The sequence below is a fragment of the Dipodomys merriami genome, unplaced genomic scaffold (assembly GCF_024711535.1).
Source record: "Dipodomys merriami isolate MVZ:Mamm:240054 unplaced genomic scaffold, mDipMer1.0.p SCAF_13, whole genome shotgun sequence".
Lineage (NCBI taxonomy): Eukaryota > Metazoa > Chordata > Mammalia > Rodentia > Heteromyidae > Dipodomys > Dipodomys merriami.
This window is the reverse complement of record NW_027202604.1, coordinates 9,296,761-9,322,715: the sequence shown is the minus strand read 5'-3', so window position 1 is coordinate 9,322,715 and position 25,955 is coordinate 9,296,761. Positions and strand designations below refer to the sequence as shown.

The window sequence follows — 25,955 nt, the reverse complement described above, 5'->3', positions numbered from 1 at the left end:
ACATAGAGAGCCCCTACCATTCTCTAACTCCATCCTGCGTTGGGGTCCCTCCTCTCTCCAGAACATTCCTTCACAGCCTCACAGCCTGTCTCTATTTATAGAAATACAAAGCCCCACTACTTGCCATTGATGGTGGATCTCTCCATTGAAATTGTGACCAATTAGAAAAACAATAAAAAAGCATTTCACACCTTCCCCTTTGGAATATGATGTTTTACTCAGAACAAAATGCTTTGGAGATAAAGACTTGTCTTCAGGAGCATTCTTTTTTAGCTTTCAGATTTTCATTACAATGGCAGCTACCTGGCTTTCTGATTCAGAAAGCCAACATTGATGCTCATATGAAAGGCTCTGTAATAGTCATTAAAAAGTTAGCATGTGGTTCCAACCAACCCATACTTTAGTCCTGGCATGTATAACTCCTTTTCTTCTGTCATGTCAGTAAAACTTATCTGGTCACCGGTATTATGTGTATTATCCCTCTTGAGGTTGCTATGAACATGTGACTAACCCCTGGAACAAATCGTATCTCTTACTTTTTGTCATCATTGTCATCCTCCTCCTCTTCTTCTGGTCACTTGACTAAGTATAAATATCAAGACTCCAAAAACTCACACACTTCTCTATTTTATTTCAATAAACTCAAATTTTGATAGTGACTATTACAGTAATCCCACGCACGTGTACACAAATACGTGCACACACATACGTACACATTTATTTTTGTTGGTGGCAGTGCCAAGATTTGAATGTAGGGCTTCCCAAAAGATAGGCTTGCACTATACCACTGAGCTACACCCCAGTCCAGCACACATCTGCACTAGCACACAGAGGGGCCCAGGAACTTCAAAGCAGCCGCACTATTCCTGAGACCTTTCAGTCTCTGATTTCTCAGGTTCCCTTCCTCTCTCCACTTTCCTTCTTGCCTTCCCTTCTCTTCTCCTTCCCTTCTCTTTTCTTCTCTCCTCTTCTCTTTTCCCTTCAGGTTCTTATTCCTCCTACAATCTCACCTCAGAATTGATCGTATTAAACATAGTGCTTATAAAACCAGGACTTGGGAGGTGGAGGGAGGAGGAATACAAAGTTTTAGGTCAGTCTATACTCTATAGTAAGATCTTGTCTGGAAAAAGACACAAAAAGTGAAAAAATAATATCAAAAGATTTTATGATGTATTAGAAGAATACACACACTATTTGGTAGAAAGGAGAACCATTTTTCTGCTATAACACCATAGCATCAGTGGCATTACCCCTACCATCACCACCACCAATCATTACCCAGTACCAGGAATTCCTTTCTACAGTCATGGTACTTCACAGTTCTTGTAAGAAGATGAGAGATGAGTCAGATTTGCAGTCAGACACATATGAAACCCAAGATACACAACTCTAAGACTCAAAGGCATTGATTCTCACCCTGGCCTATATAGCTACCAGGAAATCCCTTCTCTTTATACAATCTTTTTGCCTAATCTAATACCTTTCCAACACAAAACTGTAAGCTGCTGTGATTTATAAAGGAAGGGTAGCTATTAGTAATGACTAAGCTGTCCACTGATATTTCAACTTGATTTTTCAAATGCTAGTAGCTTCTCTTCTTGTGAGATGCTAGCAGTGAGCAACCCACATTATAGTGTTGATGGAGTCTTCTTCTATTTTCAGGTAAATACTAACTTTATATAAATCTCATTTAACTAATGAGAAGTAAAAACACATTCAAAGACAAAGGAAGTGCAGATCTATCAGTGGCCCTGCTTAATGGATAGAGAAATCTTCCTAGAAGATTTCACAATTCCACAACTTAATCTCTAAAGGCAGAGCCCTAAATACTTCCCAGCTCTGATTCTATAGTCATAGTTACCATGTATTAAGAGACAACTTATGAGCTTTCCTATACAGGAATATTTTTCCAATGTATCAGTCCATTCTCACATCAACTTTGCAGAAGAAACTACTTCATCACAAAATGGCTACATAACTTGTCAAAATCCAGTAGCCAGAGTGGGAAAAAAAGACACAATTCTTGTTTACTGATTCCAAGACCCAAGGTCTTGACTACTCTACGACACCACCTCCCACTTAAGCAATGAGATGCTGACAACAAAGCCATACCTCTCCCCCCCCTCTCCCCCACATCTCTGGGACCAGCACTTTCTAACTCTACTTCCTGTGACTTTCCAGTTACTCAATTCAGCTCAACTGATGAGGCATTCATTTGCCTCCAAGCATGGTGTTAGCCTTTGATTCTTCCTACCACCTTTTCCATATCCAATTAGTTAATAAGTTCCTTTTTACATCCCAGAAATACCTTAGTTGGCTTATCTTTTCCATTACCCGAGATGCTCAATTTGAGCATTGCACTAATTCTTTAGAAAGTTTCTCTGCTGATCCTCCCTGTTTCAGGAGTGAGTTCCAAAAGGCTTTTTAAAGAATCCAAATAAACAAATGTGTTTTTGAGTGTCCCGTCTAGTATATTCCCACATTATTTCTGTCTCCCACTATCTATGATCAATTTACAACTCTATAAAGTATAGATAATGGGCAAGAACACAAATGGATAGTGTCTGTATACACACAGATGAATTTCATTTGTTGAAGGAGCAAGTGATCACTCCCTTCTCTTCAGGAAACTATTAGATTCATGTGAGTTGTAAATTTATTTCAGTTTTCTTCACCAATAATTTTGTGTATTGCTTTGAATTCTCTTTTGAATTGGTTGCAATATCTTACTGGTTCCCTCATTAATTAATATAGTAAATAAAATCTTGGACATGTGTTTGTCTTGTATTTGTATGTCAGCTGCGATTTTAACCTTGAAAAGGTCTTTAATATATCTATCCTTGACATTATGATTTCATTTGTGTTCCCCAGATACCGCACAAATTTAATTTAAAAAACCCATTTGTTGGTAGTTGGATTAGTCATTATTCTATTACTATAACAAAATCCTGAAATGAACTGCTAAAGAGAAAAGGACTATTTTGGCTCAAAGTTTTGGAAGTTTTAGTCCATGGTGGTGCGGTCTGTTGCATGCAAGCCTGTGGTAGAACAGTTCATAGCGGGTTCATGTGGTGGAAAAAAGAAAGGTACCCCAAATTCCCTTCAAAGAGATGCTGTGGGTGACCTGATACCTCCACTTGTTTAAAGTTTTCACCACCTCCCAGTAGTGTCAAGCTGTTGACTAAGCACTGACACACACTAGGAGGACATTAGATAACCAAATTACAGCAGAAGGGGCCCCTGGAAGCTTGTTTTTATGTGGAGAAGGGAAGGAGAGAAGACCAATAGAATGTATTACTGGACTGGTTACCAGTATAGCCACAGCAATTCAATGCTGCTTCTCTCTCCCTGAGGAGGTATACAGAGGGAACTCCTCAGAACCCTCCATGCCCGCAAGGGAGGGTGAGAACATTTGACAGGTTACCCTAGGGCTGTTACCACTTTGTAATCCCAGCTATGCTTTTCATGGTTTTAGATGAGAAAAAAAAGCTGTAAGACAAACACACACACACACACACACACACACACACACACACACACACACACACACAAACAACAACAATAAAACCAAGAGCATTATTGTGTGTAATTGATGTCTTATACTGGCAGCATTAAATCCAGGTGAGCTGAATGGATGTGGTGCAGGGCACAAAAGCAATCACCACACAACCACTGTGTGTATCTAAACTGAAATCTATTTCTATCCTTCTTCAATTTAAAACCTAAGAGCGATTTCCCCTTTCCTGTAAGATAAAATCCACACACAGGACCCATCAAACTTTCACCTTAGCCTCATCTGTCACCTCTCTCCTCCTTATACTCTACCCTCCTCATGAGCTCAGACACTTAGCTTCCTTGACATTGTTTCCATTATTGTTTGCAATATTTTGCCTTCATCTCTTCCAGCTAATTCCTCCTTAGATGTCATTAGAAGTGTTAAGTGGCTGCCCACTTACCCCTCATTACTAATAGATAAATTTCCTGACAGGTGCCATTCCACTTAACTCTGTCAGGGTATCTAGTTCACTGTATTACATTCCCCTCTCTCTCCCTCTTTCCCTTCCCTTCCCTTTCCTTTCCTTCCCTTCCCTTCCCTTCCCTTCCCTTCCCTTCCCTTCCCTTCCCTTCCCTTCCCTCCCCTCCCCTCCCCTTCTTTCTTCTCCTCTTCCCTTTCCTCTTCTCTTCTCCTCTCTCCCCTCCCCTCCTCTATTCCCCTCTCTCAGGTAAGTTATTTAGGGGCAGAGACAATTCTATATTCACCCCCTATCAACATTTAGTTTCTCATCCACTGTAAGGTACTAGGCAGCACTCAAAATAGTTCATTGATTTAATTAATCATCTATTCTGAAGCATATCGGTTATGTTAAAATGTAGCATTTGTATTCGTTAGGATAGGCCAATTTATATCGCAATAACACTTAACAGAAAAAAATCCAGTAGTTTAAACTTAATGAAGTTTATTTTGCATTCTTCTTAGATATCAATCAAATGTGGACACAGGAGTTCTGCTCCTAATGGTTACACAGAAAATCCAAGTAGTTAAGGAGTTGTCATCTGGAATACTTTTAGCTGCTTTGCCCAAAGGAAAAGAGAACTTGTATTTCCTCACTGGCAATTGGCTCATTCCAACAAATCAAAGATCACTTTTGCTCAAAACTCAGAGACTGGAACTAAAAGGGGGCTATTAGTACCATGCTGTGACCTATCCAGGAGCAAGACTGCTGGAATTAGTTGGTTATCTTCTGAATGCCTACCAGAGTGACGGCCATCAATGTTGTGGCTGTAATTATGTCTTCTGCAAAATTCCCATACTGGAGTTCCAACAAAGATGTGATATTATTTATAAATAGTGCCTTTGCATATTCAAGCAATTTAAATGAGATAATACTAGAGTAGACTGTCCCCTAATACACTATTTCCTGTGTCACTTCTTTATAAAAGAAGCAAGTTGGGACACAAGTCATCTATAGGAAGAATGTGAAGAACGAAGGTGGCTTTCTATAAGCCAAGGGAAAATATGTGCAATAGCTCTTTCTCTCAAAGCCTTTCAGAAGGAATCAAATCTGAAAATAACTTGGTCTCAAATTTCCAGCCTCTAGTTTGTGAGACAATGCTTTTCTGTTATTTAAGCATCTAGTTAGTAGTATTCTCTTATGGCAATATATGCAAAATAATAGATTGTTCTCCAACAACATCTAAAAATGTAGAATTGGCTGTGCAATTAGCATGGAAGAATTCAGATGTACATGATAGACAAATGCTAATAGAAAAGCTGAATGCCTTAATTGGGTTCACCTAGATACACACATTGAGCAAAAGTCCAGGATACAAGTAGTTCCTGGGAGATAGTCTCAGGAAACATTGTGAGGAGTTGAGAAAGTAAGCTGGGGAAAGGAGAAAAGTTCAATTTTTTTTTAAATGAAAAGTTCATTATAAGGTGGTCCCATTCCCTTCCCCTCCCCAAATAAATTAAATAGGAATACTGGTCGACCCATTGCAACAATGAGATGTACAAGACGCTATGTAGAAAAAGGAACTTTACAATTTAGGGAAGGTAAGGGGTTTGGGGGTGGAGTGTAGTTATGGAGATGGGAGGGAAGGGATGGTAGGGGAAAAACAAAGGAGAAGACAACAACGCTTGATAAGAAGTGTACTCATTACCTTGCTCATGTAATTGTAACCCCTCTTACAGTATTTTCACAATAAAAAACTTATTTTTTTAAAGAAAAGATGGTCCCATTTTACAATAAGACTTCTATGAGATTGTAGACTCAAAATTGATTCTGGAATGAGTTGAAAGTTTTGAGACAGGCTGAACATAGTTTGATGTATAAGGAGTGTGAATGTGGGGTTGACTTATGTTTCCCCAAATCTGTATGATAAAAGTCCTTATCACTCATCCTAACCATAATCAGGCTTCAATCACTGGGTGTTAAAGTCTAAATGGGATGGTGGCAATTGCATGGAGTGATCAACCCAAATAGTTCTGAATTCAAGTGATAGGTAGATGAAGCTTAGAACCAAATGATCAGTCTCTTGAACCACAGATTGAGTTACTAAGATATACATACATACAGACAGACAGGCACACACACACACACACACACACACACACACACACACACACACACACACACACACACACATTTGTGATATGCCACACAAGGGCTAAGCTCATTTCTATGACCTGCCTGGTCCTTTTGGTCTGTGAATTTCTGTTTCATTCTTGTGGGCCTTGTTTTTGCCAGTCTCTAAATTCCCAATCACATGGTTCTATCCTTCTCAATTCTCCCTATCCCACAGCCTTATTTTCTTTTCTCCTAACTCTTTCTCCATCTAGTTAAACTGAATATATCATTTTAAACACCCTAACTTCTTTTGCTAAACATGAAAACATTTCCGCCCATGTCTGGGGATAGGAGAAAAGTCCATGAAACATTGTAATATAAAGAAGTAGAGCTATGTTACTTATCAAAGCCAAGCAGGATCTTTCAGACATGTGAATGATATATTCTGGTTGTCTCCACTGATACAATTTAACCAGATAATTATCATTGCTCCACCTTATCCGAGAAACATGGTTACACACTATGTTGCTCATGAGAGAGCTTCTTTTTCCTGTTTATCCAGAGTAATTTGCCAAGTAGGCAAAAGATGGACTCACGGCAGTAGTAGGCGTGATGGCAGTAATGATAGTATTGAAAATAATAGTGATACTCATTATCTTGCCCATGTAATTGTAACTCCTCTGTATGGTATTTTCACAATAAAAAAATAATAGTGATAATAATTCTGTATAATATGTGTTCATGGAGTGGAATGTTTTCATTGTTGTATAGTTTGCCTCTCTCTTCGTAGTCGCTATTCTATGTACATTTTGGAAATGAAGATTCTCAAGCCCACATATTCTATTTCTATATTCCAGTATTTTATAAAAACCTAGTGCTTCAGAAATTCAAAATAAGCTCATATATATTTTCATGAATTATAGGTAATTTTTATCTTTCCAAGACAGATTAAGGGAGAAAACCTCCAATGAGAAAACAGAAGGCTCAAAAAGCAGAAGAAAAGTCTATTTTGTTGAAAAATAATTTCCATTGTAGGTTTGCAAGAGGTCAACATAAACAATAGTGATTTTAAAACAGTTAAAAATTATGCACAGTACCACTTGCCAGTGTTTTGTTAATTAATGCAAAGGTAGAACACTGCGCCAGTTTTTGCTTAAAATCTACCAATGTACATCTGTACAGTAAATATGTTAGCGAATAACCCTAAGCCACAGTCAGAAGATTCTTTTCTCAGTTGCTAAATCCTAGAAAATCATTGCCAGCATTCTAGGCATAATTCCATATGTTCAGAGAAACCTAAAGGAGCCAGTAGAAGCCTCTGAGAGGAGGATGGCACACCCCCACAGCAGTTGTACATGGCTTCTATCTGCCCAGCAGTAAGCACCAATTAGAAAGAAACATCACATTTATGGGGCAGCTAGTAAAGCAGTGGCTACATACCTAATTTAATTTTTCATAGGTATTAGTTTGAACTACTTAAAGATAATGAGAAATAGATGCACGTACACAAACAAAAATCTTGCTTCATAAAATAATAAAAAATAAACAAATAGGCCCAGATGTTTCCCTTTTCCAGAACAGCACAAAACAAAAGTGGAAATGAGGACAGTAGGATTGGGTAACTTTCCCAAGGGCGCCAGCTCATGCTTCCAATGATAGCCATTTTAACCTCTGCAAAGTTTTCATTATTGCCCATGTTCTTTGCTCACAAGCAGAAAACAAAATGTCGGTGTCTAAGTATCGAAATCCGCTTCTTCCCACGCAGTCTTAAAGGAGAAATTTGTGTCTGCCAGCATGGCTCCTGAACTTTTCTTGCAAAGAATTGTGAACTAAAATAGAGGAAAATTGGCCTCGGAAGTTGGCTCAGTGGTAGAGTGCTTGCCTCGCGTGCATGAGACCCTGGGTTCTATTCCTTAGCACCACAAAAGCAGAAAAAACTGGAAGTGGCGCTGTGGCTCAAATCATAGGGTGCTAGCTTTGAGCTGAAGAGCTGAGAGACAGCAACCAGGCCCAGAGTTCAGCCCCCACGACCAAAAAAGAAAAAAGAAACAGAGGAAGATTATATATGACAAACCTACAGCCACTATCACACTAAAAATTGAAAACTGAGGCAATTTCCTTTAAAATTAGGAAAACAACACAAAGACATCCACTCTCTCCATTCTTATTCAAAATAGTGCTGGAATTCCTAGACAGAGTAATAAGGCAAAAGAAAGATATAAAAGGAATCCTAACAAGAAAGGAGAAGTTGCTGGACATTAGTGGCACAAGACTGTAATCCTAGCTTTCCAGGAGGCTGAGATCTAGGAAATGTGTTTCAAAGCCAGTCCAAGATAGTAAGACTATTATATCCAGTTAATCTCCAAAAAACCTTGAACATAAAAACTCAGGGACAGTGCCCAGGCCCTGAGTTCAAGACCCAGGACCAGAACAAAAAAGAAAGAAAGAAAGAAAGGAAGAAAAGAAGAAGTCAAACTATCCCTAATTGCATTTTATATAATCCTATATCTAAAAGATTCTAAAAACTCCATCCCAAAATTTCTAGAGCTGATAATCACCTTCAGCAAAGTAACAAGATATAAAAATGAACACAAAAAAATCAGTAGCTTTTCTTTATAACAACATCGAGCAGATGGAGAGAGAAATTAGGAGAACAATTTCATGTATAATAGCTTCAAAAATAAAATACCTAGAAATGAATTTAACCAAGGAAGTGAAGGACCTCTACACACACACACACAAAACTATAAAACTTTAAGGAAAGTAATTGAAGATACTTGGGGGTAGAAAAACCTCTCATGTTCATGAATTGTCAGAATTCATTTTATGAAATTGGCTATATTGCCAAGAGAGATCTATAAATACAATGCAATCACCATCAAAACACATCTCATTCTTCACAAATTGAGGATTAAGTCCAAAAATGTGTATGGAAGTACAAAAGGCCACAAATAGCCAAAGCAAACTTGAACAAAAAATCAAGGCTGAAAGTATCATAATTTGAGAATTTGAACCATCACTCTGAGCCATAGTAACAAAAACTGCTTGGTGCCGTCACAAAAACAACCCTTAACACCTATAGCCATCTGACTTTTTAGTAGAGCCAAAAATACAACTTGAAAATAGAGAGCCTCTTGAATAAATGGTGCTAAGAAAATTGGATTTTGTATCCAAGAGACTAAAACTGGATCCCTGTAATTCACCTGGTTACAATTTCAGTTCAAAGTGGATTAGAGACATCAGGCTTAGAGACTCTAAACCTTGAAACTATGACAGGAAAAAGTAGGGGAAAACAATGAAACGTATGAACATAGGCAGGAACATCCTGAACAGAATTGCAGGGACTCAATAACTACGGGAGAGAACTGACAAGGGATATTGCATCAAGCTGAAAACTTTCTAGATAGCAAAAGATACAAACAGCCTACAGAAGAAGTACACATGCACAATAAATACATAAAGAAATACTAAACATCTACAGCCGAACAGAAATGCAAATCAAAACAACATTGAGATTTCATCTCACTCCATTCAGAATGGCCATCATCAAGAATATGAACAAGAACAGTATGAAGAGGAACAGATGCTAACAAGGAGGTGGGGACATGAACACTAATATACAGTTGGTGGGTATAAAAAGGTAGTGCATCCACTAAGGAAGTCAGTGCAGAGATCACTCAAAAAGACTGAAAACACAATTACCCCATGATCTAACAATATCAGTTTGGAGCATCTATCTGAAAGACTACAAGTCAGGATACAGTAAAGGCATGTTCATTGAAGTACTATTCACAATAGCCAAGTTATGGAAACAGTCCAGATGCCCTTTAACTGAATGGATCAAGCATGAACAGAGAAAATAGTAAATTTTATTCATCCATCTGAAGGGAAACAAATGTACCAGGAAATAATCATATTGAGTGAAGTAAGTGAGATTCAGAGGGTACAAGTTTGGGTTTTTTTCATATGTGGAAGGTAGATCTATCAAGTTGACTAAAGTCTACTAGGCTGGGACTGGTTTCAATGGTATAACTCTTGTAAACAATGAACAGATTAACAATTAACAGACAGTTTAACAAAAGAATGTTAGGAAGCAGAAACGTGCATTGTCTGAGAGGGTTGGAGACCAAGGATGTTGGTCACATGAATGGAGATAAGAATGGTGAGTCAAAGCAGTCATAATATTTAATGAACATGTGTGAAAATGGAATTATGAAGCTTGAGTGGATGGCTGGGAATGGGATAGTTGGGAGTAGATGGAGGGGATGACACTGATCAATATACATCGAACATATAAATGGACATGTTAAATTTAAATCTGCTTATTAGTACAATGATTTAGAGATAATATTTTTAAAAAGAATAAAATGAGAGGATAAAAAGTCACTGACAATTGTTTGAGGGATTGACATTGGCATTAGAAAGAGGGTTGAAGGAAAGAACCCAAGCTAAACAGCAGGGAAGGAAATAGGGATGGAAGCAAAGAGAGAGGGAGATATTAAGAACAAAGGAAGAAAAGAGGGAGAGCAAGAAGTAGGGAAGGAGAGAAGAAATAGTAGTAGAGAAGACAAAAGCAATATAGATTTATTTGGGAGAGGGTAGAAGGAATCCATTGAGCTTTAAATAACAGAGGAAGTCAACTCCTCTTAGCTATGCAGAGATATGAGGTATGAGGATAGAGGTTTAAAGCCAGACAGAGAAGGAAAGTCTGTGAGACTCTTACCTACCATTAACCACAAAAAAAGCCAAAAATGGAGCTGTGGTTTAAGTGACGGTGTCAATCTTGAACAAAAAAGCTAAAGCTCAAGGACAATGTCCAAGCCCCGAGTCTGAGCCCCAGAACCAGTACACATACACACACACACACACACACACACACACACACACACACACACAAAGAGAATTAGAACCTAACTTAAATGAAAGAAAGGGTTGTCAAGGTATAAGCACTTAAAAATATGATGGCATCAAATTATATACTCCTTCCATATTTACAAGAGACTAAAAACTTTTAAATTGCATTTCAAATTAAATGTTAGACTAAATCTTAAAAGTATATCTCAAGTCTAGACTAGACTACACAATCATTCGTTTTCTTGTGGTTTACTTTAGCAATATAAATTGTACACTGACTTCTGTGAAGATAATGATATTCTTCTTTTATATGTCTCTGGATATTCCCCCCGATTTTTTTTGTTGGTGGATCTCTATTCTTGATCTTTGAAAATTTCATATTCTTGACCCTGACAATTTACAGATAATAAGGAAGAGAAACCATTACATTTCATTAGGGATTAAAAGATACATGGAATTTACATTCTAAATAAAAGTTGGAGAAATTATTAGTTATAAAAACCTAAATATGAACCCATTATTGGGCTGGAAAAGTAGCATGAAGAATTCTGCTCCTGCTCTCTCCTCAGTGAAAGAACCTTAACTGCTGAATGTGTGTGTGTGTGTGTGTGTGTGTGTGTGTGTGTGTGTGCTGAGGATTGAAACCAAGGTCTAGTGTGTGCTAAGAAAGTGCTCTACCACTGAGCTACATCCTCAGCTCTTGAAAGTGTTTCTAATAAATAAAAATGTTAATTCTCTGGAAATTGTTAAAAGGGAATGCAGAAAATAGAGAGACATTTATCAAGGAACAAGTAGTAAATCTTGGTAAGAATAGTTAAGAGTCTGTAGCATTTCAACCACACACACTCTCCCCACCTCCTGACCCCTTGACCACAGCCCGCTGTGCTGGAAGCCATTCCTGGTGAATATAAACAAACCCCAGGGTCCCATGTCCTCTGAGTTCTCAGGTTAGAGCCATAATTGCTGCCTATTAGGCATAATACCAGCATTTGTTCTGTCCCAAGATATCTGGAAGAAACTATTCAAGACAAAGGCCCCTTCTTCTACTTAGTCTTCACCGTTTAGGGTGGAAGCACGATCGTGTTGGGCCCTGACTGCTCTTACTGCTGCACAATCATAGAGCTACTCCAGTGCCCGTGCAAAGAGCACAGATATCCCTCCGAGAGAGACTGAACACTTCCCAGAGTAACGTACTGTCCGGGAGAAGAATCAGGCTATTAGAGCAGAGAACCATAGCTCTTCATAAGGAGACTAACTTTATTTATACCACAGCACAAGGAAGTTCAAATTGAAGGGCATTCTTGAAAGCAATGGAGGTTTCCATGAAAATACATTACATGGATCTAGTAGCTTCATATTAGCAGTAAGTGAAATAAAAGACCACATAGAAGTTTAACGGAGAGCACCAGATAAAGACTTAGCTAAGAAAAACACTCTAAAGTTTGAGCAAGTTTTAAAGACAGGCCCCCAAAATATCCCTGAAAAAGAACTCACACTTATTTGACCAGACAATGGCACAGTTAAGACTCAGGGAAATGCTGGAAACAACAGAGCAATAGGACCAGCCAGAAGCTTAACAGGAAAAGCATGCAAGGAGATATCCAAAGACAACTTGACCAAAATCCATCATATAGTACAGAGGAGGGAGGATCAGAGCATACGTTTAAGGTTCCATCCCCTGAGAAGAAAATATATTAATCTCTATACTATGGCAGAAATAGATTTCCAAAACTCAGTCCATCTAAGTTAATAAACAAACAAGAGATCAAACAAATATAACTACAGGTTAGCCATGGTGGTTCATACCTATATTCCTAGCTACTCCAGAGGCTGAGATCAAAAGATAGTGGTTTGAAGCCAGACCGGGAAAGACCATCCAAGAGGCTCTTATCAGCAATTAACCACTCAAAAGCTGGAAGTGATGCTGTGGCTCAAATGGTCAAGTTCAAGTCTACTTGAGCACAAAAGTTCATGGTCAGCACTCAGGCCCTAAATACAAGCCCGAGGACCAACACACACACACACACACACACACACACACACACACGCACACACGAAAAAGCAAACATAACTACAATTACTAGAGCACTTATATTAGCTAAAATGCCCACTTCTCAATGGAAAAGGAAGTGTGAGACATTTAAAGCAAGAAGAAGGCATGGCACATACTTAAAGGGAAGAAAGCAGTCAATAGAAACTAGAACAGAGCAGATATTACATTTAAATACAAAGACACCCAACTAGCCATTATAACTATATTCACAGAAGTAATAGAATTATATTTTTAAAAAGAGATGTATATCTGATAATACCTTGATAAGATGATAATGGCTCATCAAATAAGACAGTATCAATCAATATAAATTATTTTCTAACTGGACATTGTGGAAGTAACTAATGAAAATAAACAAACTGATAGATCACTTGAGGGGCTCAACACTAGATAAAATCTGGCATAAGAGGGACTTGAGAATGTAAAGGCAGATCAATTGTGATTATACAATCTGTAGAATACAGAGGAAAAAGAATTAAAATACTATATTCTAAGAGAAATAGGAAAGGCTATAACATGTACCTAATAGGATGCCAGAAAAGGGTAGGAGGAAAGTAGAGCCAACAACATGTAAACTATAATGAATGAAATCTTCTCAAATTTGATTTTCAAATTGAATCTGCACATCCTGAAAGTTCTATCAATGCCAGCTGGATAATTTCAAAGAAGTTTATACCTATTTACATCATAGTTAAGAACATTTTTAAGTAGAAAATAATAGAGAGAGTGTGGAGAAAAATAACTACGTATATCTGAAGTCCAAAGACTAACAGTTGACTTCTCATCAGAAATAATGGAGATCAAAGAGTGATTAAAAATATTCAAGTACAGCCTTACAGACAGGTGCAAATAGTAAATCCTCTTTTGCAACCCAGAACTCATTGCTGATATGAGATTTTGGTACATGTAAGAAGGAATATGATTACTACAACAGTTCGCAATGTGAGGCTTTAATTCACACAGGTTGCTCTGAGAATAAAGTTGATGTAAAATCAAAAAAAAAAAATATTCAAGTACAATTTATACAACTACTCAAATATAATTTAAAAATGTTCAAAGCAAATGATTGTCAACCAAAAATCTTACACTTATCAAAATTGCTTATCAAAAATGACAGGATCTAGAGGCATGTCTTCAGTAGTAAAACATCAGCTGTGACTACAAAAGTTGAGCAAGATTATGAGGCTCCAAGTCCAAGCCTGAAAACTGACTGCACAAAATAAAGAAAAGCAAAAAACAAAATGAAGCAAATACATTTTATGATGAAGATTAAAAAAAGAAAGCATTTATTTCTAGAAGATCAACTTTATAAGAAATAGTAAAGTATTTCTGCCTGAAAGAAACCCAGATAGCAATATAAAATGAAGAATTGGAGAAAAGATAACTAGGCAGTACCAAATAATTTGCTATAGTTACATTGTTGGGGGAAAATACACATAATTACAATGTGTATTACATTAGCTCTTCTCACCTCCCAACTTTAAAAGTGTATTGTATAGCTGGGCCCTGGTGGTTCATGCCTATAATCAAAGCTGCTCAAGAGGCTGAGATCTGAAGCTCTTGGTTAGAGCTAGCCAGAGAAGGAAAATCTGTGAGATTCTTATCTCCAATTAGACAACATAAAGCTGAAAAAGGAGCTGTGGCTGAAGTGCCAGTTTTGAGTGAAAAAACTAAAGAATAGAACACAGCCCCTGAGTTCGAGCCCCTGCATGGGCACAACAACAAAAAGCATATTGTACCTATAATATATAGTGACATAATATTCATAACAAACATAGCACAAAAAAGGAAAGGAGAGAATCAAAATACATAGGAATGCAGTTTCTATATGTCACTGGGACTACTTCAATATAAATCAAAACTAGACTTTTGTAGTAGGACAGAATTAGAAGTCCTAAAATAAAAGCTTACATTTATAAGCAGTTGATCTTGATGGTGCTAATATCCCAATTTTGAAATAATGTTTACAACAAATGTTTCCAAAACAACTGGATGTTCAAAGGCAAGCAATGAATTTGGATTCTTTCTTCCCACAATTCACAGAAATTAACTCAAGGTGAATTGTAAGAGCTAAAATCATAAAACTCAGAATAAAATATAGGAAGAAACTTGGGTTAGGCAAATGCTTTGACTATAAAATGAAAGCAAAAGAATATAATGGAAACACATAAATTGAGTTTCATCAAAATTAAAACTTTAGTTTTCCCAGAATTGGGAGAAATATTTTAAAATAATATCTCTGAAAAGAAAATTGTGTATAAAAGGAAGATATCTTACAACTGAACAATAGAAACATGATTCAATTTTTTCCTTAAACTTATGGACAGAACTTATGGACCTCAAAGTAGCTTTAGATTTTCAATTCTCCTGCTTTCACATCTCAAGTGTAGGGAAAATAGGCAGATATCACCATGCCTGGCTCATATTTTAAGTGATCAGTGGATATGAATATACATTTATCCAAGGACTATTCACATAGATTATATAACCACATAAAATGATGCTCAGAATAATTATCCATTAGGGGAATATAACTCAGAACTACAATTATATGCCATTTTATACTCATGAGAGTGACTAAATAAGAAAGTCAGGTAATAACAAGTGTTGATGAGTTCTCTCTGCTCTTTTCTAGCTCTTTTCTCTCTCTTTCTTCTCTCTTTCCCAGCTCTCTCTTTTCCCCAGCCCTTTCCCAGCCACGTGGAGTGCCAACCTTGCCTGGTCCCAGCAAGTCTACTGAATAAACCTACCCCTTACCTGAATACCACATGGGTGATGCTGTTCTTACTCGGCTACCTCTTTTTAAAAACCTAACATAAATGGTGCCGTGACTCGGATAAAGGGCTTAAAGTCAGCATAGATGGGATTCCTCTCTGGTTTTTTTCCTCTTTTTTCTTTTTTTGTTTGTTCTTCCCTTTTTGGTCTGAGGAATACCCACAGTTCTGACGGCCTTTTGTGAACTGGTCTGTCTGCTGTGGACACAGCGCATTAATACCATTGCTGGCCTTCACATCCACGTCCACACCACTTCTCCACTCTGGTGAATGAAGCTACTCTCTATGGTTCTCTGTCACTCAGTCTCTGTCCAGATGTGGTGCCATGCCAGAGAGCTCCTACGGCCTTTAGCTGAAAGGCCGGTCACCTCTGAAGCCAAGGACGCTTGGCTTTGGGGGCTTGGCCATTTCTCTCTAGAGGGCTCTGGGGGAAGTCGGGATGCCTCTTCTGCCTGGTCAGCTCTCCTTCACTCACCAGACTGACTCTCCTACTCATTTAATGGGGTGCTGCGAGTCAATTTTATGCCTTTCTCAGATGTACACAGTTTTTGCTACTGCAATGGTAAATGGTCAGAAGTCTGTTTAATTTCAGGTTCTCTTTGCTCTCTCTCTCTCTGCCAGTCATGTCCAACTTTCCCTCTTTCTCCCTTTCTCTTTTCTACATTTTGGCTTGTGCCCTGAAGAGTGCGACACAGGCTGGGTCCCAGGGACCCTCCCTAGGTTCTCTCTCAAAGACTAGCCAATGTAGGCTTGATCTATTTGTTCAGGGTTTCTTTGCATTTTTTCAGAAATTCGCCATCTTGAATTTGCCATCTTGGCCACATAGTGGGTTAAGGGTTTGGCCCCATCTGACCCTTAACCTTCCACCAAGCTTACTACTCCATCCATCTATTCTAAGGTGCCTTGCTAACAAGTTGCTCTTTTCACAGGCCCTGGTAACTGAGGCTCAACTATCTGATGTGCTTTGTTAGCAAAGACGTTTAAACATTGTTGTCAAAATTTTAGGTTTTGAGTTTTGCCTATTTTGTTTTGTGTTATGTATTCTGATACTGACTACGTGACTAAAATATTGGGCAAATCTGTGCTAAGATTCTCACATCTAAGAAGTTTTGTCATTCCAGAATATTTGTTGGTCAATTCTTGATAAGAATCAGGTAAGCTCTACTTATTCTACTTGATCTCCTTGTTGCTTTAATTGGAAATAATAAAGTGCTTTTGTGGCAAAGATTTCAGTTCAAAGCCAACCCAGCTGAAAAATCCCTAAGACTCAATCTCCCAACTAACCTGCAAAGAGCCTCCCAATGAACCAGCAAACACTGCAAGTGGTACTATTACTCAAAGTGGTTCAGTGCTGACCTTGAACAGAAGTGCTCAGGGACAGTGTCCAGGCCTTCAGTTCAATCCTCTTGAATACCAACTGGGACAAGCCATCCCAGCAATGAGCACCTAGACTCAGCCAGTCTGGGGAACAAGGGAACATGGACAGGACTAAAAGGAGATGATGTCACATCAGCTACTTTGTGCCTTCCCTTTCAAAATTAACCAGAGTCGGGAGGTCAGTAGAAGTAAGAAGCCTGCCCATTCAATGTCTATACCTGTCTACCTATTAACTGAACAGGAATTTATATTCTTGCTTTTGTCACTTGACTTCTCTACCTAGTTACCAGATGTCAGAAGTAGCTAGGGACATTTCTACCAACATTTTCAGCCCCAAGTCCTTCCTCTTGCCATTTATTTGTTCTCTAGTTTTTTTTTCCAGCCTCTCAATGCTCATGAGACTTCTCCAGACTTCATCTAAGGACTCATACCACCAAGGGACAGCTGCTGCTCACTGCCTTCTCTGGGAGGGGACCAAATTCCAGCCATTTACCCCTATTGTCGATGCCCCTTGTCAGCAGGAAGTAGCCAGAGAGAATCTGTGCCCTATTTCATGATTATTAAAAGGCTGGAATGTAATGTCCACTCCTGGATGGTGAGCAGACTCCACCTTCCTCCCAGCAAAGTCTCTGCCCAGTACCTGCATTACCTAGGCAACTGGGACACCTGGAAGAGGTCACATCTGCATCCACTGAGGTCACATCTGAATTTGATGTGGCCACACCTTTCTCTGCCCATACCCTAGATAAGGCCTAGCCCAGGCCCAGATGCCCTCTCTTTGCTCTTTTCTAGCTCTTTTCTCTCTCTTTCCCATCTCTTTTCCAGCTCTCTCTCTTTCCCAGGCCTTTCCCTGCCACGTGGAGTGCCAACCTTGCCTGGTCCCAGCAGGTCTACTGAATAAACCTACCCCTTACCTGAAAAAACAAACAAACAAAAAAAAAAAACAAGTGTTGATGATATGAAAGAATTAGAATAGCTTTACATCACATTTACACTTTAAGGCATAACTGCAGGGGATATAAACACACGCACACACACATATAATATATCTACAAAAAATTTGAACACAAATGTTGATAGCAGATTATTTATGATTTTAAGAAGTAGACACTACCCAAATATCAATCAAATTATAAATTAATCAAAAATATAGTATAGCTATGCAATGGAATATTATGCAGTGATAGAAAGGGATGGAGTGAGGAGAATAGTTCAGGATAAAGCACTTATCTAACAGGCATAAGACCCTGGGTGTGATGCAGATGTCATGATCTTGTATTTAAAGAATCCATGGACTCCACTTCCAAATTACTCAAGCTGATTCAAAACTTGGCAAAGTAGCAGGGTATAAAATTAACCCTCAAAAATCAATGGCTTTTCTGTATGTCAACAATGAGAAAAGTGTGGCTGAAATTAGGAAAGCAACTCCATTTGTAATAGCCCCACAAAAAAATAAAATACCTAGGAATTAAAGTGAAGGACCTCAATGATGAAAACTTTAAAAACCTGAAAAAGGAAATCAAAACAGAACTTAGAAAGTGGCAAAACCTCCCATGCTCCTGGATTGGAAGGATCAACATAGTTAAAATGGCAATTCTTCCCAAGGCTATCTACAAATTCAATGCGATACATATCAAAATTCCAACCTCATTCTTCAAGAAGAGGCAATCCAAAAATTCATATGGATCAATAAAAGACCATGAACAGCAAAAACAATCTTTAACAGAAAGAACAATGCTGGAGGAATATCAATACCAAAGCCATAGTAATCAAAACAGCTTGGTACTGGCACAAGAACAGTCCTCAGGATCAATGGAATAGAATTAAAACCCAGAAACGAACCCACAGACCTATAGCCATCTAATCTTCCATAAGGGAGCTAAAAATTAGAATGGAAGAAAGACAGCCTCTTCAGTCAATGGTGCTGGCAAAATTGGTTAACTATTTGTAGAAAACTAAAGCTAGATCCTTATATATCACCCTGCACCAGAATCAACTCCAAATGGATCAAAGACCTTGGAGTCAAAGCAGACACTCTGAAAACATTACAGGATGGAATAGGAGAAACCCTAGGTCTCCTTGGCACAGGCTGAAATTTTCTCCATAGAGACGCAGAAACACAGCAAATCAAAGAAAGCTTGGACAAATGGGATTGCATGAAATTGCAGAGCTTCTGCATGGCAAAGAACATAGCTAGCAAGATCAATAGAAAGCCCATGGATTGGGAGAAGATCTTCACTAGCCATACAATGGATAATGGTCTAATATCTAAAATATACTTGGAACTCAAAAAATTAAATCCCCCAACAACAAATCTTCAAGGAAACAACTGCCCAATAAATAAGTGGGCTAAAGATTTAAAGAGAAACTTTTCTGAAGAAGAAATAAGAATGGCCAAATAGACACACGAAGAAATGCTCAACCTCTCTAGCCATAAAAGAAATGCAAATCAAAACAACATTGAGATTCCACCTCACCCCAGTTAGAATGGCTATAATCAAGAAATGTAATAACAACAGATGTTGGAGGGGATGTGGACAGAAGGGAACCCTACTGCATTGTTGGTGGGAGTGTAAATTTGTTCAACCACTTTGGAAAGTAGTATGTTGGTTCCTCAAAAGACTCCACATAGAGCTCCCCTATGACCTAGCAGTCCCACTTTTGGTCATTTGCCCAAATGTTTACAAACAAGACCACACTAAAGCTACCAGCATAACTATGTTTATTGCAGCATTATTTACCATAGCTAAGATATGGAACTAACCCAGATGCCCCTCAGTAGATGAATGGATCAAGAAAATATGGTATATATACACAATGGAATTCTATGCCTCCATCAGAAAGAATGTCATTACCCCATTTGTTAGGAAATAGAAAGGCTTGGAAAAAATTAATATTAAGTGAAGTAAGCCAGGCGCAAAGAAACATAGGTCCCATGGTTTCCCTTATTTGCAATAACTAGTATATGTCTGAAATAAGCAGAAAAGGTCAGATAAGATGATGTTAGGCGAAATGAACCCCAAGATAAGGACACAAGTGGTTTTTTCTTTCTTGCTATTGTCTCTAAAGTATTTATAAGGTGATTTTTTTTGTTGTTTTGTATATCCCTCCCCCATGGTATAACCCCTTTTTTCACTGTATTTGGTGTTGTTATAATTTGGGGATGGGAAGGGAAAAAAACAAATTGTTTAAATAGCGATCCAGGTGAACCCATTGCAACAATGAGATGTACAAAATGCTATGTCAAAAAACAAACTTTACAACTTTGGCCAGGGGTGGGGGGAAGGTGGGGGTGGTTGTGGAGATGGGAGGGCAAGGATGGGAGGGGAAAAACAAAGGAGGAGGCAACAATACTTGGTAAGAAATGTACTTATTACCTTGCTCATGTAATTGTAACCCCTCTGTATGGTATTTTCACAATAAAAAAACTTATTAACTAATAAAAATAAATTTAAAAAGAAATGTACTCATTACCTTGCTCATGTAATTGTAACCCTTCTGTAGGGTATTTTCACAATAAAAAGCTTATTAAAAAAGATTCCACTCATATGAAATGTCTAGAATAGACAATTCTATAAATACAGAAAGTAGATTAGTGATTGCGCAGAGTTAGGAAGGGGAAAAGGGGGAAAGAGACCATTAAATGTCTATGGGGTTGTATGGGGTTGATGGGAATATTCCAAAACAAGATTATCGTGATTATATAGTTTAAATGAGTGAACTGTATGATATATGAATTATATCTTGATAAAATTATTTAAAAATCCATTACTGAAAGTATATCAATAATTATTCCTATGTCATAATGACATTTAAGTTCAGAAAAGGGCAGTGGTTTCTCTAAGCTACATGAGCAAAAACCACCAGAGATAATTTGAAACCGAGATTCATCCTGGTCAGAAGCTAGAGCTCTCCTTATATCCCTGGACAAGGCCAAAGCATTGAAACAAAATATTTTTATATCATTTATGAAAGCATACTTGAGGCAAGAACTGTTTTCACTGGATTTGATGCCAGTATTCTGCATCTTCAATGTACATTTTTGTAATTTGGGGAGGGGAAGGGATATTGGGAACGCTTAAATGGGGATACAGGCTGACCCACTGTGATGACGAGATGTACAGGACACTATGTTGAAAACGAACTTTACAATGTCCGGGTGGGGGCAGGTGGGAGGGGTTGGGGAGGTGAGGAGGGATGTAATAGTAAGAGGAAAACAAAGGAGGAGGTAACAACGCTCCCTACAAAAATGTACTCATTACCCTACTCATGTAACTGTAACTCCTCTGTACAACATTTTTACTAGACAGACAGACAGACAGACCGATAGATAGATAGATAGATAGATAGATAGATAGATAGATAGATAGATAGATAGATAGATAGATAGATAGATAGATAGATAGATAGATAGATAGATAGATAGGTAGGTAGGTAGGTAGGTAGGTAGGTAGGTAGATAGATAGATAGATAGATAGATAGATAGATAGATAGATAGATAGTATACTTGGTAAAGTTTCTCAGGTATTGCTTTTGTACTCAAGTACTCGAACTTTGTGAATGTGGATGTAAACTTGTAAAATGTATCTCTTGATATGAATAAGTAGGTGTAATAGAAAAGGCATCATGCAAGTATGAGCTGGATAGAGTTATGCTTTGGGAAACGTGGTAAGGAGGATTCTGATTCTGGCAAATCATTTTTTAATCATTAAGTAGTTACAAAGACATTCCAGAGCATAAATACATCTTTCTTTTACATCTTCATTGATGTCACCCCTCCTATCATTCTCCCCCATCTCTCCCAACCCCATTCATCCCATCATGTTCAGATGTTTTTAAAGTGACATTTGGTATGATTCTTAAAGGACACACAGGTTTATAGATAGAAAGGGCATTTTTCAAGTTGCAGAGTTTACACCACACTGTATATACTACAGGTGTTTTCTTCTTTCCCAAAGCGCTGATTCAATAGGTAAGCAGACCTAGAGACTGATAGATAGTGGGGATTACACCACCATTCTGATTACTCATAAAGCTATTTGTAGAATATAATTAAAACATGTGTCCATGTGGGCTTGCTAAATTTTACCTCTACAATTACAAGAAACTATTTAAAAGAGATGAGTTGTCTATTTCTATGTAATAAACTCAAATTTGGAACATTTAAACAATGTCTCTTCACTTCTGATGATTTTGGAAATAACCTGAATGTCTCTCCACCATAAGGTACTGTTTGATGACTCTCAGGTTGGCTGCTTGCAGGTGGTAGCTGAGCTGAATGGGTATATCACCACCGTTCCACAGGTCTGTAGCTTTTGTCTTGGGATCTGGCTGTGGTGCTTTGTCTATCTTCTTCCCAGCCCTTTATTTCATGGAGTACTTTCCCTTCACTTCCCCTCTCCTGTCTCTGTAGGACATCCTAGCGTTCTACACATATGGCAACTCAATGCCAAAAAGGAGGAAATGGAAACTTCCAGGCCTCTAGCACTTAGAAAGCATCACTTTCACTATACTTTATTGGTGTAATCAATCAGAAGACCAGCCTGGACTTAAAAAGTATGGGAATGGATTTCACCAGCACTGAATGAGAAAATGAGAAAAGCATATAAGAAAAGAGAAGGAATTATGGGAACCACTTCAGCAAGATGATCCAAAGTAGACTTATACATCTAATAATAGATAGAGCTGAAAAGATCAACTCTCAGTCACCTAGAAATTCTGGTGGCTTGTCAAGAGAGCAGAGGAGACTGATGGACTGAAAAGAGAGGACATACAAAATAATATTTATTCAAATGCACTCCAGGAAATGGAGACAAGAAGTTTCTTTTTTCATTTTTTTTGCTGTTTTAGTTTCCGTTTTGTTCTGTTTGTGGATTTATATGTCTTTGGAAAAGGAATAGGAGGCACAGAAATGAAGGGGAAAAGGGTGAAAATGCAGCAATGTACTCACTGGACAGTATGTAGACACTTGGGGGTGGAGATGGGAGGAGAAGCCTAGAAGAGAACAAGGGAAGGGGTGACCTTGTCCACAAGGAAAAGTACTCATTATCTGACTTATGTAACCATAACTCCTCTGTATATCACCTTTATGATAATAATAGTTCATTTTAAAAAGAGAGAGAGAAAAAAAACTGTGTCCAAATTTCCAATTCTGCCTCCTGATTTCAAAGAGCAGATGAATTATCTTCCTCTGGTGTAGGAATGAAGAAAAGAATGGAAATGGGCCTAGGATATTTCTCTAGTAGTTTCCTTTGCATGTTCTTATGAGGACTGAAGAGCAAATGGCCCAGATGCAATATTGAAAAAGCAAAATATCAGGAGGTATACATGAACTCTACAATTCCTGTTACTCATCATGGCTTAGGAAAGTGCTAGAATGATACTGCCCTGGGCAGAAGAGAAGGGTCATCTCATTTTCTGACGTGACATCAGTCATATATCCATCAACATGCCCAGCTGTATGTAGTTATATCCTTCTAAGATAGGATATAAATTTGAGCACATGCTTGTGAAACTTGAGGATAGTGATAATAGGGACAGATGGGAGTAGGGCCTATGTTGGAGGGAGTGGTGTATAAATGACAGACACAGAGAGCCCCTGGAGTCATGGCCAGGTCAGGTCACTACTTGCTGTCTCCTACCATACTGGGGATGTGAATGATTCCACCACCTAATTAATGAGGCAAATTCTGGAACACTGTTGATGCTTACTCTTAATGAGCACATACAGTAAGACAGGATGCTTCCATTTAGATATGCTAATGAATGTAATTTTCATTTTAATATATCTTCTCTCCAAAGCAATTGAGATTTCACAACCTGGAAAAAATGGTGGGAGACTGTAAGTATTAGAAATGGACTTTCTCCCTGAGGTAATTCACCTGCAGGCAGAAATAAATAAATAAGTAAACAAAAAAAATTCCACAACATTTGGTGCCTACTAGAAAAGGCTTCTTGTCCTCATTCTGGAATCCCATGGGCCTTCAACACTCCATTCAAGGACTCTTGAGGTGGTTTGTTCTTTTTTGTTTGCTATTCTTCCCTTTGAGTTTAGGTTTTAATGATTGTTGCTTATAAGAACAATGAATTTGAAAACATATTAGGAGTGAGTCAAGATGTAAAAGATATATCTATCTTAAATATATGGCTATATATACATAGATAGATATATGTATATGTATATGTATATATGTATCTATCTATATATGTATATGTATCTATCTATGTATATATAGCCATGTTTAACTACTAGCTAGAATTAGAAGCTACACCAACAAAGATTAAGTTAAACAGTAGATCTAAGTTTTGTTGGAGTCCGAATCTTAGATAATGGAGAGAAAAGAAATGTTGTCATTTTAACAAGGTTCAAGTAAAATTATAAAATTAGATACTGGGACTTACAAAGAATACATATAATTGTGAGATCTCCAAACAAATTTCATTGGTTTCATGCTAAATTGACCTCCAGTGAGGATATCAACTTATTATAAAACCATATATGACCTTGTATAAAGACAGTAAGTCTTTTCCTATCAGTTTATGTAGTTCATAGCAGTTAAAAATAATGGAGAAAAAGAGGCTATGTGAATGCTAGGGGTGTTTATTTTCACATGCTGCCATGACAAAATACTACTGGTTGGGTGGTGTAAACCACTGAAATCAAAGCATGAAGTCAAGACTGTTCAGTAGGACGAGTTGTTTTTTTGTTTGTTTTTTTTCTGAAGCATGAGGGAGAAGCTACTCTCTGCCCTTGTCTAGCTTAAACTAGCTGACTTACTATCTCTGGCTTTCTTTTTCCAATAGACAAATTACCCCAGTATCTGGCCTTCTTCTGAATGTCCTGTGTGCATGTTTGTTTCAAATACCTTTTAAAAAATAAGCTCATCCATCATATTGGCTCAGGAACAGGCAAACTTTCTTCATAAAATCACATTCAAAGTATGGGGATTATGTATTCAACGTATTTTGAAGACTACAATTCAACCCATAATAACAGAAAACAAGTTGTTAATACATAAACGGTGATAAGAATCCAATGCCACTGGAAAAAATGTCCCAGCAGAATCTTTACTTCCTATTCTAACAGGTATATATATGTTCAGAAAACACCAGAACTTGGTAAACATAAAAGACTCACCTAGAATGTGAATTTAAGTTAGCTCCTTCTAGTCTGTATCTGACAATCACATATGAGTCTTTGACAATGCTTGGGCCTTACCTTCTCTGAGATAGCATTTCTGGCACACACACATCTTCTGTTTGTCCTTTCATATCTGCCCTGTACTTTCTCCTTCCCTGCCTACTACCTGAAAAAAAATTGGTTTTATGAACTGCATCTCCTGGGTTCCCAAGCATTTTGGCTTCAGGATGATTGAGCCTATGGCAACTTCTGGAAAAGATTGTAAAGAGATAGGTAGGTACAATATTCTGATCTAAACTTTGAAGCCTTCTTATGAACTCATGTCTGTTTTTTCTTCTCAAATGAAGACCAGTTTTCCTCTCAATAAAAAAATCTCTGACTTTCCTTGTGGACTCTGGTATCTTTCCTTTCTCTGGCAATAGTATCTCTGCTTCTACCAAAGCTTGAATGAGTATCTGCCCTGTGTTGCTCCACAACAACACTTTTATTTTGCAAAGTCCTTCTAGAATTATTCTGTTCTAAATGTCTTAATTGTTTTGTATTGGGATCCTGACATACATGCCTGATTCCTAAATTGAATCATTTCTTAAATCATTAAATAGAATGATTTAATATAATATAATTTAATGATTTAATATAATCATTAAATGCAATACAAAACTTCCATACCTATTGCATTTTGTATACAT

At 37.8% G+C, this 25,955-nt stretch overlaps 1 long non-coding RNA gene and 1 pseudogene across 1 annotated transcript in view; one reads left to right on the top strand and one right to left on the bottom strand.

The window, feature by feature from the left end:
• The window catches only part of LOC138824526 (uncharacterized), a 65,837-nt gene that overhangs the window by 24,514 nt on the left and 15,368 nt on the right, over positions 1 to 25,955 (bottom strand). The gene's annotated exons all lie outside the window — the stretch shown is intronic.
• On the top strand, positions 13,802 to 13,896 carry LOC138824910 (small nucleolar RNA SNORA40; annotated as a pseudogene).